General features: G+C 48.1%; 2 non-coding genes and 1 pseudogene across 2 annotated transcripts; all 3 read right to left on the bottom strand.

The window, feature by feature from the left end:
* Window positions 1-7,690: 7,690 nt before the first annotated feature.
* On the bottom strand, window positions 7,691-7,785 carry LOC138393293 (U6 spliceosomal RNA; annotated as a pseudogene).
* Window positions 7,786-11,601: 3,816 nt separating this feature from the next.
* LOC138393332 (U6 spliceosomal RNA) lies at window positions 11,602-11,708 on the bottom strand. The gene has a single exon (XR_011235153.1). It is a non-coding gene; the product is annotated as a U6 spliceosomal RNA (small nuclear RNA).
* A 643-nt stretch (window positions 11,709-12,351) lies between these two features.
* LOC138393295 (U6 spliceosomal RNA) lies at window positions 12,352-12,454 on the bottom strand. The gene has a single exon (XR_011235123.1). It is a non-coding gene; the product is annotated as a U6 spliceosomal RNA (small nuclear RNA).
* Between the last annotated feature and the right edge of the window lie 1,017 nt (window positions 12,455-13,471).

Here is a 13,471-nt window from a genome sequence, read left to right as displayed (position 1 = left end):
CACCATTTCCCCCCCAACAGCCTCTCAAATGAACATGCAGGTAGTTCCCACCCCAGCTGCACCTTAGAATCACCTGAGCAGCTTTGGCAAACTATAGATGCTGGCTCACCCACACAGATGAATTAAATCAGAACCTCTGGGGTGAGGAGCTGGGCATCGGTATGTTAAAAATTTTCCCATGTAATTTTAATGCACAGCTAAGGTTGGAAGCTAATGCTCCTGCCCGAAGTCATATTTTGTTCTGTGTGGCACATTTTTCAGGAACATGAAGAATCAGCGGAAGGGGAAGGGACTAGCCGTGCTCACCATGCAGATAAGAACACTGATGATCAGAGAGGAGAGTAACTCCACCGAGGTCGCACAACTGGGAACCAGTGGAGAACTGTGATTTCAGGCTGTCTTTTCACACTATCACCAAGGCAAGAATATGCAAAACTAATTGCTGATGATAGAAGTCAGAGGAGTGTAGACTGGGGAGAGGCATGAGGAAGTTTGCAAGGGTGCTGGAGGTGTTCTAAATCTTGATCTTGGTGGTTGTTACTGAGTGTGTACAGATGTAAACATCACCGAACTGTGTGTGAACAATCTGCGTTTGCACTTTACCATGTGCACCTCATACCTAAAAATCCATAAGCTTCTCAACCTCCGGTCGCTTGCTGTAGGGTTTGCCAATTGACACTGGAGGGCTGCACGGGCAATGGGCTGAAGAGGGCAAAGCCTGTGCAGTCAGATGGGCCTGGATTCCAGTCCAGCTCATGACCTTGGGCAAGCCACTGAACATTATAAAATGAGGAAGCGATACCTACCTAACTGGGTTTGCTTTGCGGTTTAAGGGAGAAAGTACATCTCACGTCTTTAGCAAGGGCTCAGCACAGGACAGAACAGACAATCCCAAGCAGTCAGTGGATCCCATGTCAGAAGGATACAGAGGCAGAGCCTTCTTGGTGGAACAGGAGCAGCTGAGGAATGGGCACAGCTAGGGACAAAACATTTATGAAACTTGTCCTAGGTCTTCCTGTCCTGTTGAACAGACACCAGGAGAGATCACAGGGAGAAGCCAAGTAGAAAGAAAGAGAGAGGCCCAATGTGTCAGTGCCCTAGCTGAGCCTAGACATTGAGTCGTCCCCAACAAGGTGCCAGCTATGTGAGCGAGCCATCCTGGACATTCCGGCCCAGGATGACTGCTGTCCCAGCCAGGACCAGTCAATTTTCAGACTCACAAGAGATGATACATGAATGTTGTTCAAAGCCACTAAATGTTGGGGTCATCGCTATTCAGCAATAGATAACCAAAGCAGGAATTGCTATCTGGAAGATAACCAACACTGAAAAAGTGTACCATTGGCTTAGGGACAGGGCAGTGAACAGAGGCTAGACAGGCCTTCAGGGGATTGTGATGTCCCTTTATCAACTAAGACGGACCCTAAGGTTAAGGAAACAAAGTTATCTATGGGTAGAGGATTCAGGGCCTGGCTGGCATGGCAAATTTCTAAATTCCTAGGGCTCTAAACTCCCTAACAATAGTTAGCTACCAGATCCCCCTAACTCTGATTTACACCCCAGACCACTATAACTCTGATGGGACAGTGCCTTACATTCTTTTCTGATAAGCAATTGCAGGCCTTAGCCTGTTTCTTTCCTTATATTTTTATTATTATTTTTAATATGAAGGGGTGGGAGGTTGTGAGGAGAGGTGCTCCGTTTCCTTGTTTGTTTTTGTTGAGACAGAGTCTCACTCTGCCACCCTGGGTAGAGTGCAGTGGCGTCATCGTAGCTCATGGCAACCTCCACCTCTTGGGCTCTAAGCGATCCTTCTGCCTCAGCCTCACAAGTAGCTGGGACTACAGGCGTGCCCCAGTGCCTGGCTGGGTTTTTTTTAATTTCTTTTTGGTAGAGATAGGGTCTCACTCTTGCTCAGGCTAGCCTCAAACTCCTGAGCTCAAGCAATCCTCCCACCTTGGCCTCCCAGAGTGCTAGGATTACAAGTGAACCACCGTGCCCAGCCCTTAAGCCAGTTTCAACCAGTTTATAGAGGCTGCATACAAACTGTCTTTGTGTCCAGTAGTTCACCTTTTGATGTAAAGAGCCAAAATTCCACCTCGTTTTAATGCTAAATCTCCACCCCAAAGTGAATATGGGATGTATGTTACACATATATATGTTTGCCCAATGCACATGTGCTCAGCTCCCCTCATAACTATGTGTGGCTTTTCCCCCAAACCTGCTGAATATGTGTGACTCTTTTGTGTGACACAGGCCCTGTGAGGCATAAAACCCAACCTGTCTTTCCCCTCTCCAAAGACAGAGTACCTTCAACACACACCTGGGACCATTTCTTCCTGATTTGTAAACCGATATTGCCAATAAAGCTCTTCTTTCTACTATTTAGCCATCCCGGTGGTCTTTTGGGATGACAGGATCATTATTAGAACCTGGAAGGACTGTAAGGAAATTGTTATTGAAGGCTGAGTAAAGGGGACTCCACGTATGTATTTAGTACAACTAACTGTTCCCCGTGATAATATGGGAATAGAGAATATACTTCATGAACTTGTTGGTTTGGCTAAGGCAAGATGTTGAAAGAGCCAACTGGCTCATGTTAGCTGCATATCAGAAGCTAAAATGGATAGACAGATAAACTAAGAAGGGACTCTGCAATATTCAAGCAGAATCAAAGGAGGTGTCTAGCCCCAAACTTGCTGCATTAGAAAATAAAACTGTTTCTCATTCCCAGCTTCTACAGCTCAATAAAGATCCTTAAAGAAATAAAAACCTAGGGGGGCCAGGCACAGTGGCTCACGCCTGTAATCCTAGCACTCTGGAAGGCCGAGGCGGGAAGATCGTTTGAGCTCAGGAGTTCGAGACCAGCCTGACCAAGATCAGGCTACTAAAAAAATAGAAAGTCTACTAAAAAAATAGAAAGAAATTAGCTGGACAACTAAAAATATATAGAAAAAATTAGCTGGGCATGGTGGTGCATGCCTATAGTCCCAGCTACTTGGGAGGCTGAGGCAGGAGGCTCTCTTGAGCCCAGGAGTTTGAGGTTGCTGTGAGCTAGGCTGATGCCATGGCACTCTAGCCCAGGCAACAGAGTGAGACTCTGTTTAAAAAAATAAAAATAAAAACCTGGGGGGAGGGGAAGAACCTGGTACCAAAGATCAAGTCCAGGGTGTTACCAGTAAAAGTGGCCTCAGGGTCAAGATCAGATCCAGGATGCAGCCATAAGACCCTTTTGTCAACTCTCAGAAAGATTTAAGGGTTTGCCAGTAGATCTTCCCAGCTAGACAAAAAGGCTCTAGGAATCCTCAGGGCATTGTCCCTTAGCAGCCTACACAGGGCCCCAAGCAGAAAAGGGCCTGTCTCAGAAAGAAATGTAAAGGTAGCTTTTGTCTAATGGAGCAGATCATAATTTGATACATAGGAAACTCACAAAATTTTTAATTGTACTACCTTGGACTGAAAGGAATAGAGGCATTTTAAAACAAAAAGGAGCTTTTGTGGTCCCAATTCCCTAAGTGCAGAAAGCAAGCAAACGTGGGCCATTTCTCACGGGAAAGAAGGATGATTCAGAGGCCTGAGCCAAGAGCCGAATAGAACCATTCCCAGAAAGCAGACCTGGGGCTTTAATCAACATGCATTTCCCACCCCTGGAGCAGGGAGAATTGCACCCAGCAGAATTCAGAATTGCTGTGGACCTGTGAGTACTCTAGGTCTCCCGTTTGAATGGGAGTATGTGCTGTGTGTTCCAGTTCCTGGTCCATGGTGGTGTGACGGGTGTGTGCAGGCAGATAACTTGTGTCTTCGGTTCACAGGTCTTTAGCTCAAGAGGAGCCGCACCCAAGTGCCTCATCCACAACTGGGTGAGATTTTGTTGATGAGTAACTTGAGTTCACGTCTGGGCCTGAGGCTGAACTGGGATGAGACTTTGGGGGTTATGGGAGGTGGGAGGGCTCGGTTTGCATGTGAGAGGGACTGTGGGGACCAGACGGTAGACTGGTGGCCAGTCTCCAAAGATGGCCCCGATGACTCATGCCTCTCAGTGCTCATGCCTTTGTATATCCCCTCCCACGTCGTATCTGGGCCAGTCCTGTGACCTACTTTAACCAACAGAAGGCGGAAGAAGCGATGCCATGCCAGCTCTGGGTCAAAGAATTAAGAGGGCCCAGAAGTTCCAGCTTTTGCCATTTGGACAGCCCTGAGCTGCCACATAAAAAGCCTGGTTACCTGGTGCTGAAAAGACCACATGGCAAGGGAGAGGGAGAGACCCTGAAACTACCTGGAAAAAGAGAGTTTCAGCCTTTCCAGTTTGGCCAAGTCCAGACTTCTAGCCATCCCGCCATCCCCACCAAGCTGCCAGACGTGAGAACGCCATCTTGGATGTCGTCCGCAGACTACTGCCGCCCCAGCTGACATCATGTAGAGCAGCACTGACCCAGGATGACCCCAGTTGATCTACAGAGTCATGAGAGATAACATAATTGTGGTATTTTTAAGCCACTAGGTTGTGGGATAGTTTATTATGCAGCAATCAATAACTAAAACACCATTAGCCAAACCCAATCAGAAATTAAGGAACAAGGAAGCCCACTGAAGCTGTCCATATAATCAGATTCCTGACGCAGAGAGTGGGATGGAGAAGGGTAGGGAGTGGATCTGGAGGAATAAACTGAAAATAACCAATGCTGGTCATGAAGTTGGGTACAGGGTGAGAGAGGGATTCCTGGGTTTGTGACATTTGGAAGTGGAAGGATTGTGAGATCTTTCCCGAAACAGGGATGTAATAGAGCAGTAACCCCTCTTCCCAAAGATATGGAAGGGAAATATTGACAGTGGGGAATATGTAACAGGGAATGGCTTGAAAACTCGGCAAAAATATTTTATATCTCTTTAAAACATCCTCCACTCCTTTCTGAGAACTAAAACCTGCATCACTGCCTCAGGCCAGTGGTTGGGAGAAGCAGGGTAATGTTTTGTGTTCTTTGAGCCTGGTGGAGGGAGGTCTTGGCTGGAGGTCACGGATTGTCTTCATCGGAGATGGGACGATCAGAGTCATCACTGTAGTTGAACAGCAATTGCCTGAAGCTGAGAAACCACCTTTAAAAACTCTGTATTTCTGCTTGTTATTAGGACGATGGCATTTCAGACAAGAGTCTGCATCCTCCTCCTTTGCCAGTAAGGTAATTAACTTCTCTTTTCTTCTCCTCAAACCACTTGTTCTCATTCTTCTGATGCGGCCTCGAGGACAAGTGTCGAGCTTTCATTAACAGGGATGGCTGGACAACAACCAGGTTTTGGAGGGAAAAGCATGACTTGAGGTTGAGAGGCTTTGGGACGTCCACATGGAAGTGTCAAAGGAGAGGAATGTTGTTGAAACCATCAATCAGTATGTAGAGGTGGGAACTGCAGCTGGGGTGAGGGAGAGCTCGCCCAGGGTGAAAGTCCAGAGTAAGATGAGAAGAGGGCCAAGGACTGAGCTCTGAGGAAGCCCAGCATTGCACAGTCCAGCCCGCACAGGAGACAGAGAAGGGCCAGCCAGAGAGGTAAGGGGAAAACGAGGACTGTGTAGGGTCCAGGAGGCCGAGAAAAGAGCGTGGGAGATGGAGGAAGTGACCAACCAAATCTTAGGCTGCTCAGACGTCAAGTCAGAGGAGTACTGAAGGATTCATCAAGGCTGGTGGCCTTCAGGAAAGACATTCCAGTTTTCCTGGGCTCACCTAAGCACTCACTCCCTTGTTAGTCAGCACGAAATGAATGGGACCACGAAATGGGACCTGGCAAAGGAGTGGGGGCTGTTCCCCAAGAGGAAATCCAAATGGCCAGTAAACCCACGAAAGAGTGCTCAAACTCAGTAGTCACCAGGGAAATGTGAATCAAAACCATGGCCTGGCACTCTGTGCCTGCAGTTCCAGCTCTTCGGGAAGCTGAGGTGGGAGGGTCCCTTGAGCCCAGGAGTTTGAGACTGCAGTGAGCTGTGATCTCGCCAGTGAATAGTCACTACACTCCAGCCTGGGCCCCACAGTGAGATCTTGTCTCTAATAAACAAACTAAAAACCAAAACAATAAAACCACAATGAGGGGCATGGTAGCTCATACCTGTAATCCCAGCAGTTTGGGAGGCTGAGATGGGAGGATTGCTTGAGGCCAGGAGTTCGAGGTTCAGTAAGTTATGATGACCCCACTGTACTCTAGCCTTGGTGACAGAGCCAGACCCTGTCAAAATAAAGAGGAAAAAACAAACAAACAAACAAGCAAACAAACAAAAAAACCACAATCAGGTTCCTTTTTTTTTTTTTTTTTTTGCTTTTTTTTTTTTAATCAATCATTTCAATAGGGTGGAAAGTTCCATTTTACACTCACCAGATTGGCTAAACATGAGAAACCTAATACTAGAATTTGGCAAGGATATTGAGTAAATGGAACTCTCAGGCACTGTTGGTAGGAATGTAGGTGGAACAACATCTTGGGAACAGTCTTGACATTAACCAACCAGTGTGGTTGAGGATGTGTATGGTGTGTTAGGCCAGGTTCCCCGGGAAACGAACTCCGAGGAGGACACTGGCGTACAGGAGGCTTACTGGGGAGTGATCTCGGGAACAGCTAGGAGGGGCAGGGAAACGGCAGGGAGACGATGAGCTGCAGGGAAGCCTACGGAGACCGCCACCGCTGGAGCTCCCAAACTGCGTTGGCCCTCCGGAGTCCTGAGCTGACAGAAGGGCCCCATGCCTTTGTATTCCCATATCGGTCGGTCATTGGCGAGGGCTGCCCCCAAAGAGGGGTTGTAACTTTTTCCAGTAGAGGGCACGGCTCCTGACACCTGGCCAGCGTGTGTCTTGGTCCTGAGGAAGGAGATCCAAGCACCACACCACAGCGTCCACTATAGTCCTGCACCGTGTGCGGCCCACTGCTTTGTAAAATAAGCCACCCCATCTGGGAGCAGCTTAAGAGGACTGAACTGGAGCTCTCAGGCCACGGCTGGTTTCAGGCCGTAACTGCTTGTCCTCTCCTCCCTCCCCTCCTGCCCCTTCTAGATCCCCGCACCTTCAGCCAATGTCTCTGCTGGTCTCAGTGGCTAACCTGGTGAATGGCCCTGTGAGGGGCCCTGGTCACCACGCTGGTCTCAGGGCATGGCGGCTCCATCAGAGCAGGTCGGAGAACCAAGGGGTGGCATCGCTACGGCTCAGCGGGGGTGGCACATGTCTCTGCCCTGTCCTGTTTTAGCAGCAGCCCCACCTCCTCCTGGTGACCCTGGCCAATTAACCTGCCAGGAAGGTGACTCCCTTTTTTGCCTGCTGGTCCCTTGGTCCCTCGATCTTTTTTCTTTTTTTTATTTCAGCATATTATGGGGGTACAAAGGTTTAGGTTACATATACTGCCTTTGCCCCGCCTGGTCACTTGGTCTTGAAGTGACTGGGTAGCAGCTGGTTTAATGAGGATGTCGAGACCTAAAAGAGCCTAGAGCTGTGGGGATGAGGGACCTAAATTCTCCCAGCGGCTCACCGGGAGTGTGATGCACCGCCAGCCCTGGACACGCGTCCGCTCTCCTCGCACGCAGCACCCCCGGCGGTGGTGCGGTGAGCCGCCTCCGGGACGGCGGTGCTCCGTCCTCGCAGAGCGTCGTTTCCAAGCCGCTGACTCGGCTGCATCCCTTTTTCCCCCCTAGCTAAGGTGCTTTTTTATTTTTAGACTTACTAAGTATTTATTTTATTTTATTTTATTTTACTAGGGGCCATGCTAATCTTCTCTGTATCGTTCTAATTTTAGTATATGTGCTGCCAAAGTGAGCATTACTAAGCATTTTTAATACAAAAATTCTTTACAATTCAAACTTCAATCCCAACAACCGCCATAGAGCAGTGGGGTGGGTCCGGGGGTGGGTGGTTGCCAGGGAGAAGGTCCCTGACTGCTTCCCTCACCCACAATCCCTCTTGCACCTGGGAGAGCGCGGTCTGAGCAGACCACAAGGCAAGGCACCAGCGGCACCGGGGCCTTGGTGCCTCCCGCACAGCAGCCTCTAGGGAAAGCAAAGCCAGTTGGGGGACAGTAGGACAGCGATTGTTACTGACGGCAGACTTATCGAGCCTCGGCATCTTGCTCATCACACCTTTCGGAGATGGACTAGAGTTTTCTAGGGACTGTGGGGTTGAAATGAGATAAAAATGCACCTGGGAGAAGAACAGAAGTCGAATCTGAGTCTGCCTCCTATCAGGGTTTCTTGCCTGTCACTCTAGAAAGCAGGAGTGGATCTGCTCAGATGCCGGGAAGGGGAAGGAATGACGGAGCCTTCGATCCCACGGGGCGGGCGCCGCGCCAGGCATTGGCCAAGACAGCCCGAGCGGCCCGGGTTTCTGTGGGAAACAGCGTTGGGGCGACACTCGGGGAGCACTGTGGCACCACAGCTTCCAGGCAGGCAGAATTTGCTGCACCTGCGAAGAGAGAAAGGACAGAAGTCAGCAAGAATTAACAGCCAAAGTGCCTGCTATTTGCAGTCTGTAGGGAGAAGTGAGATGGTATTTCTAGATCAGGGCTGGGAGAGACCCCAAACCAGTTTTTCCCCGGGGGCCCCGCTTGAAGCTGGGATATAGGTCACAGCCCCAAAGTCCTCCAAAGTCTTTCAGGCCGGCAGCTTCTGGGCAGTGTGGTATGGGGTAAGTCCAGTGGACCCCACAGTTATGCCCAAATTGCTGCACCGCTTCTGCTGTCCCTTGATCTAATGGGAGTTATCTGAGACCAAATGTCAGTGGTTCCAACAGTTTGCAAGTCTTCAGATTGTCTGGGAGGCCGAGGCGGGAGGATCGCTTGAGGTCAGGAGTTCAAGACCAGCCTGAGCAAAAGCAAGACCCCCGTCTCTACTAAAAAGAGAACAAATTAACCAGGCATGGTGGCATGTGCCTGTAGTCCCAGCTACCTGGGAGGCTGAGGCAGGAGGATCACTTGAGCCCAGGAGTTTGAGGTTGCTGTGAGCTAGGCTGATGCCACAGCACTCTAGCCCGGGCAACAGAATGAGACTGTCTTAAAAAAAAAAAAAAAAAAAAAAGTCTTCAGATTGGCTAAGGCCCTGTAGCCAGGAAAGGTAAACCCACACCAAAAGTTGTATCAGTCCCAGTCAAGATGAACTGCTTCCCCTTCCAGGTAAAAGAGGTCCAATGTAATTACCTTGCCACCAAGGGGCTGGTGGGCTCCTCGAAGGATGGTTGCCACGTCGAGAGCTCTCTGTTAACCTTTGCTGCTGGAAAACTGGACATCCGACTGTGGTAGTAGCAGCTGGGCATGGTGGTGTAGTCCCAGCTAATCAGGACGCTGAAGCCAAAAAGATTTCTTGAGCTCAAGAGTTTGAACAAGTAAAATATCATATTAAAAAAAAAAAAAAGAAATGTGTGAAGTTAAAAAATTTGGCATGGGATTATAGTAAAAAAAACAAAAAACAAAAACAGCAGCAGTAGCTAGATCATTCTTAGCGAATGCAGAACCTCTAAGCTTGCCAAATAGTGTCTCCATTTATGAGCCCATTGTGCCAAAACTGGGGTGGCCAGTGACAAAAGCGGACTGTGGAACTGCCTGAGTCACTCTGTGTGTTTGGCTGTGTGGTTCCGCTTCTGCGATGGATGCTCTCCGTGGACATCAGCACGTGATGCAAAGGTTTCCCCATTTTGTGCCCATTCCCACAGTCGATACACATCCCTCTTTCCCAGACCTCCTTGTCCCTGATCTTCCTGTATTTATCCTTCCTGTTTTTCCACTGTCCAGATATCTTTATTCTTACCTCTGGCCGTTGCCCTTGTCCACGAAGTGGATGAGCAGGTGCATGGCCATTAGGAAGATTATTGTCCTCATTATTGTCTTAAAGGTTACTTCTTCTTCTTTTTTTGGGGGGTGGGGGGACAGAGTCTCACTCTGTTGTACGGGCTAGAGTGCCGTGGAGTCAGCCTAGCTCACAGCAACCTCAAACTCCTGGGCTCAAGCGATCCTCCTCCCTCAGCCTCCCGAGTAGCTGGGACTACAGGCATGTGCCACCACGCCCGGCTAATTTTTTCTATTTTTAGTAGAGATGGGTCTTTCTCTTGCTCAGACTGGTCTCGAACTCCTGACTTCAAGTGATCCCCCCGCCTCGGCCTCCCAGGGTACTAGGATTACAGGCATGAGCCACCGTGCCCAGCCTAAAAGTTACTTCTGAGCGAGGCTGTGGTGCAGCTGTTCTCCGTTTTCAGCAGACGCCCACATACCAAGCAGACCCATCTGTGGATCAAGCTTGGCCTTTTTCTTCCTTGCCAGCTGGTCGAAAGGAGCCCAGAAGCAGCCGCAGGTGTGAGCTGATGGAGGCAAACTGCTGCAACATTCGGGGGTGACGTGGGGTGTTGTGCAGCTATGTTCTCTGGCCCTGCTTGTGCCTGATCTCAGATGTCCTACCTTACTATGGATCGCTGTTGAGCCTACCTGGCCTTATTGCTTGGTAGGTATGACAGATACCAGTCTGTGGTGGGCAGTTCTGGCTGAAGGGCCACTTAATGTCCCATGGTCAGGTACTCCATCTCTATGAGGGCCCACCCCAGGAGGAGTTTTTCAAATGGCAATAGTTCTCTGCTGCAGACTGAATGGCCTTGCTCCAGAACTGTAGGGGTCTGGGTGGTGATTCGCTCACTGGGGCTTGCCATAAACACGTGGCATCTCTTCCCACTCCAGAGACCTCTGATACCGTGGGGCCTTCCAGGTCATGTGGGCCAAGAGGCAGAGCTGCTTGCATGATGGCCTGGATCTGCTGCAACTCTTTTCTGCCCTGGGACCCACTCGCAGTTGGCAGCCTTCCATGTCACTGAGTGAATGGGCTGGAGCAGTATTCCCAAGTATAAAATATGCTAACTCCAGAAGGTGAAGCACAGAGCTAATGCCTGTGCTTCCTTCTTAAGGAAGAATAAGATATAATCACCTGTATCTTTTTTTGTACGTTTTTTGGTCTTTAGTAGTTTCTTTTTTTTTTTTCAAGTTAAAAACAATAGTTTCATATTTTTTTTCCCCACCCCCCCTTTCCCGAGTCAGCACCTTCAAGTGTTACCACTCCCCAAACGGTGCGCAATGCACTCATTGTGTAGGCATACCCCCATCCCCTCCCCCACCCCCTACCTCAGTCTGATGTCCAATTGGTGTCGTTCCCAGATTTGTATTTAGGTGATGATCAGGGAAACCAATTTTCTGGTGAGTACATGTGATGCTTGTTTTTCCATTCTTGGGATACTTCACTTAATATAATGGGTTCCAACTCTCTCCAGGAGAACCATAGAGATGTCGTATCTTCATCATTCCTTATAGCTGAGTAATATTCCATGGTATACATATACCACAGTTTACTAATCCAATCATGTATTGATGGGCATTTGGGTTGTTTCCACATCTTTGCTATTGTAAATTGTGCTGCTATAAACATTTGGGTACATGTGCCTTTGTTACAGAATGACCTTTTTTCCTTTGGGTATATGCCCAATAATGGGATTGCTGGGTCAAATGGCAGGTCTACTTGAATCTGTTTAAGATACCTCCATAATGCTTTCCACAGGGGTTGCACTAGTTTGCAGTCCCACCAGCAGTGTATTAGTGTTCCTGACTCTCCACAAAAATATGGAACGCTTCACGAATTTGCGTGTCATCCTTGCGCAGGGGCCATGCTAATCTTCTCTGTATCGTTCCAATTTTAGTATATGTGCTGCCGAAGCGAGCACAGTAGTTTCTTGATATCTTATAAATACTTGTCCATTACTTTGGAGAAGATGTCTCAGCATGCCCCAGACCACTGAAAACTTCACTGCTGTGGTTAGCCCCTGAACTTAATGGGCCATCCTCTGGGGTCCTTTGAGTTCTTGCAGGGTTTATCTCCTACTCCTCCAGAGCCAGGCCTGGTAACACTATTTCCCTGGGAGAGTGGACCAGTGTGATGTTCTACAGAACGGTCAGATAGTCCAGTCCCTTCAGACTATGTTATGCCAAAGGGCGAGATGGAACATCGCCTTGAAGTAAACAGTAAGTGTATACTGTCGTCTGCCCCACATAAAAGTGAACTGTTGAGGGGGTGGGGGGGAAAAGCGAACTGTTTCTGGTCCTTTTTCTTGTAGGGATGGAAAAGGATTTATAAGCCAGATCAATGGCTGGATACCATGGACTCGAAGCTATGTTAACCTGGTGCAGGGAGACACTGCCTCAAGCACAGCAGCTGCAGGTGGGGCTACTATTTTTCTTTTCTTTTTTGTGGAGATGGGGTCTCGCTTGCTATCCAGGCTGGACTTGAACTCCTGGGCTCAAGCAATCCTCCCGCTTCACCCTCCAAAGTAGCTGAAATGGCAGACACGAGCTACCAGGCCCAGCTCTATAATTTTCTTTTTTTTTTTTTTTTTAAATAAAAAACAGAGGCCATGCTAATCTTCTCTGTATTGTTCTAATTTTTTAGTATATGTGCTGCCGAAGCAAGCACAACCTAATTTTATTTTTTTAAAGATAGGATCTCTCTACATTGTCCAGGCTGGACTAAAACTCTTGGGCTCAAGGGATCCTCCTGTCCTGGCCTCCAGAGTAGCTGGGACTATAAGCACATGCCACCACACCTGACTTTGAAGGAAGTATTCTTGCTCCACATTTTACAGATGAGCAAACTGAAGCTTAGAGAGTTATAACAATATTTATTGTAAAACTTTCTGCTTTGTCAAATCTGTTTAACTCACAAGATTTTGCACTTAACCACTAAGCTATTCAGCCAATAATTGTAATTAGAGTTATAGTTAGTTCAGGAAACTGAAAAACAAGATCTGACTAAATTGCTACTTGTCCACACATATCTACCATGCTTTTTCGTAGAAATTTTACTAACCAATCTACTTTTGGGATCAAAAGGAGCCAATTCTGCCTAAGTTTTTGAGGTGGGGAATGAAACACAGTGGAGAAAGTGTTGTTAGCTTTTATTCCTGGCAGCTTTTGGACAAGCTTTATTTCCTAAGCTATATGCCAGGATATTTCCTCATTTGATTTTTCCAGGACTGTAATGGGGAAAAAAAAAAAAAAAAGAACAGAGGAAAAAGAGTTGCCACCCACAATTAAAATATTCCCTTCCGTATGGAACAATGCAACTTGAGGCTGCTGAGAGTCAGAAGAGATTTACCTCATGCAAATTATGAAGCAGCCCAAGGAACAGCTACCCTCTGTGTGGTTTTGTTTTTAATTTTTTAAATTTAAAAAAATTTTTTTTAGTGGTGGAGTCTTCCTATGTTGCCCAGACTAGTCTTGAACTCCTGGGCTCAAGAGATCCTCCTGCCTTAGCACCTCGAGTAGCTGGGACTACAGGCATGTACCACGGTGCCTGGCATCTCTGTCTGTTGTTAGGCAGGTCATCTCATGGGTCTCAGTTTCCTCATCTGTACAATGGGAATAATAATAGGCTCTACCTCGTAGGGTTACTGTGTCTTGCTCATCTACCTGGCACAAAGTAGCATTCAGT

The sequence above is a fragment of the Eulemur rufifrons genome, chromosome 10 (assembly GCF_041146395.1).
Source record: "Eulemur rufifrons isolate Redbay chromosome 10, OSU_ERuf_1, whole genome shotgun sequence".
Lineage (NCBI taxonomy): Eukaryota > Metazoa > Chordata > Mammalia > Primates > Lemuridae > Eulemur > Eulemur rufifrons.
This window is presented reverse-complemented; position numbering and strand designations above follow the sequence as displayed.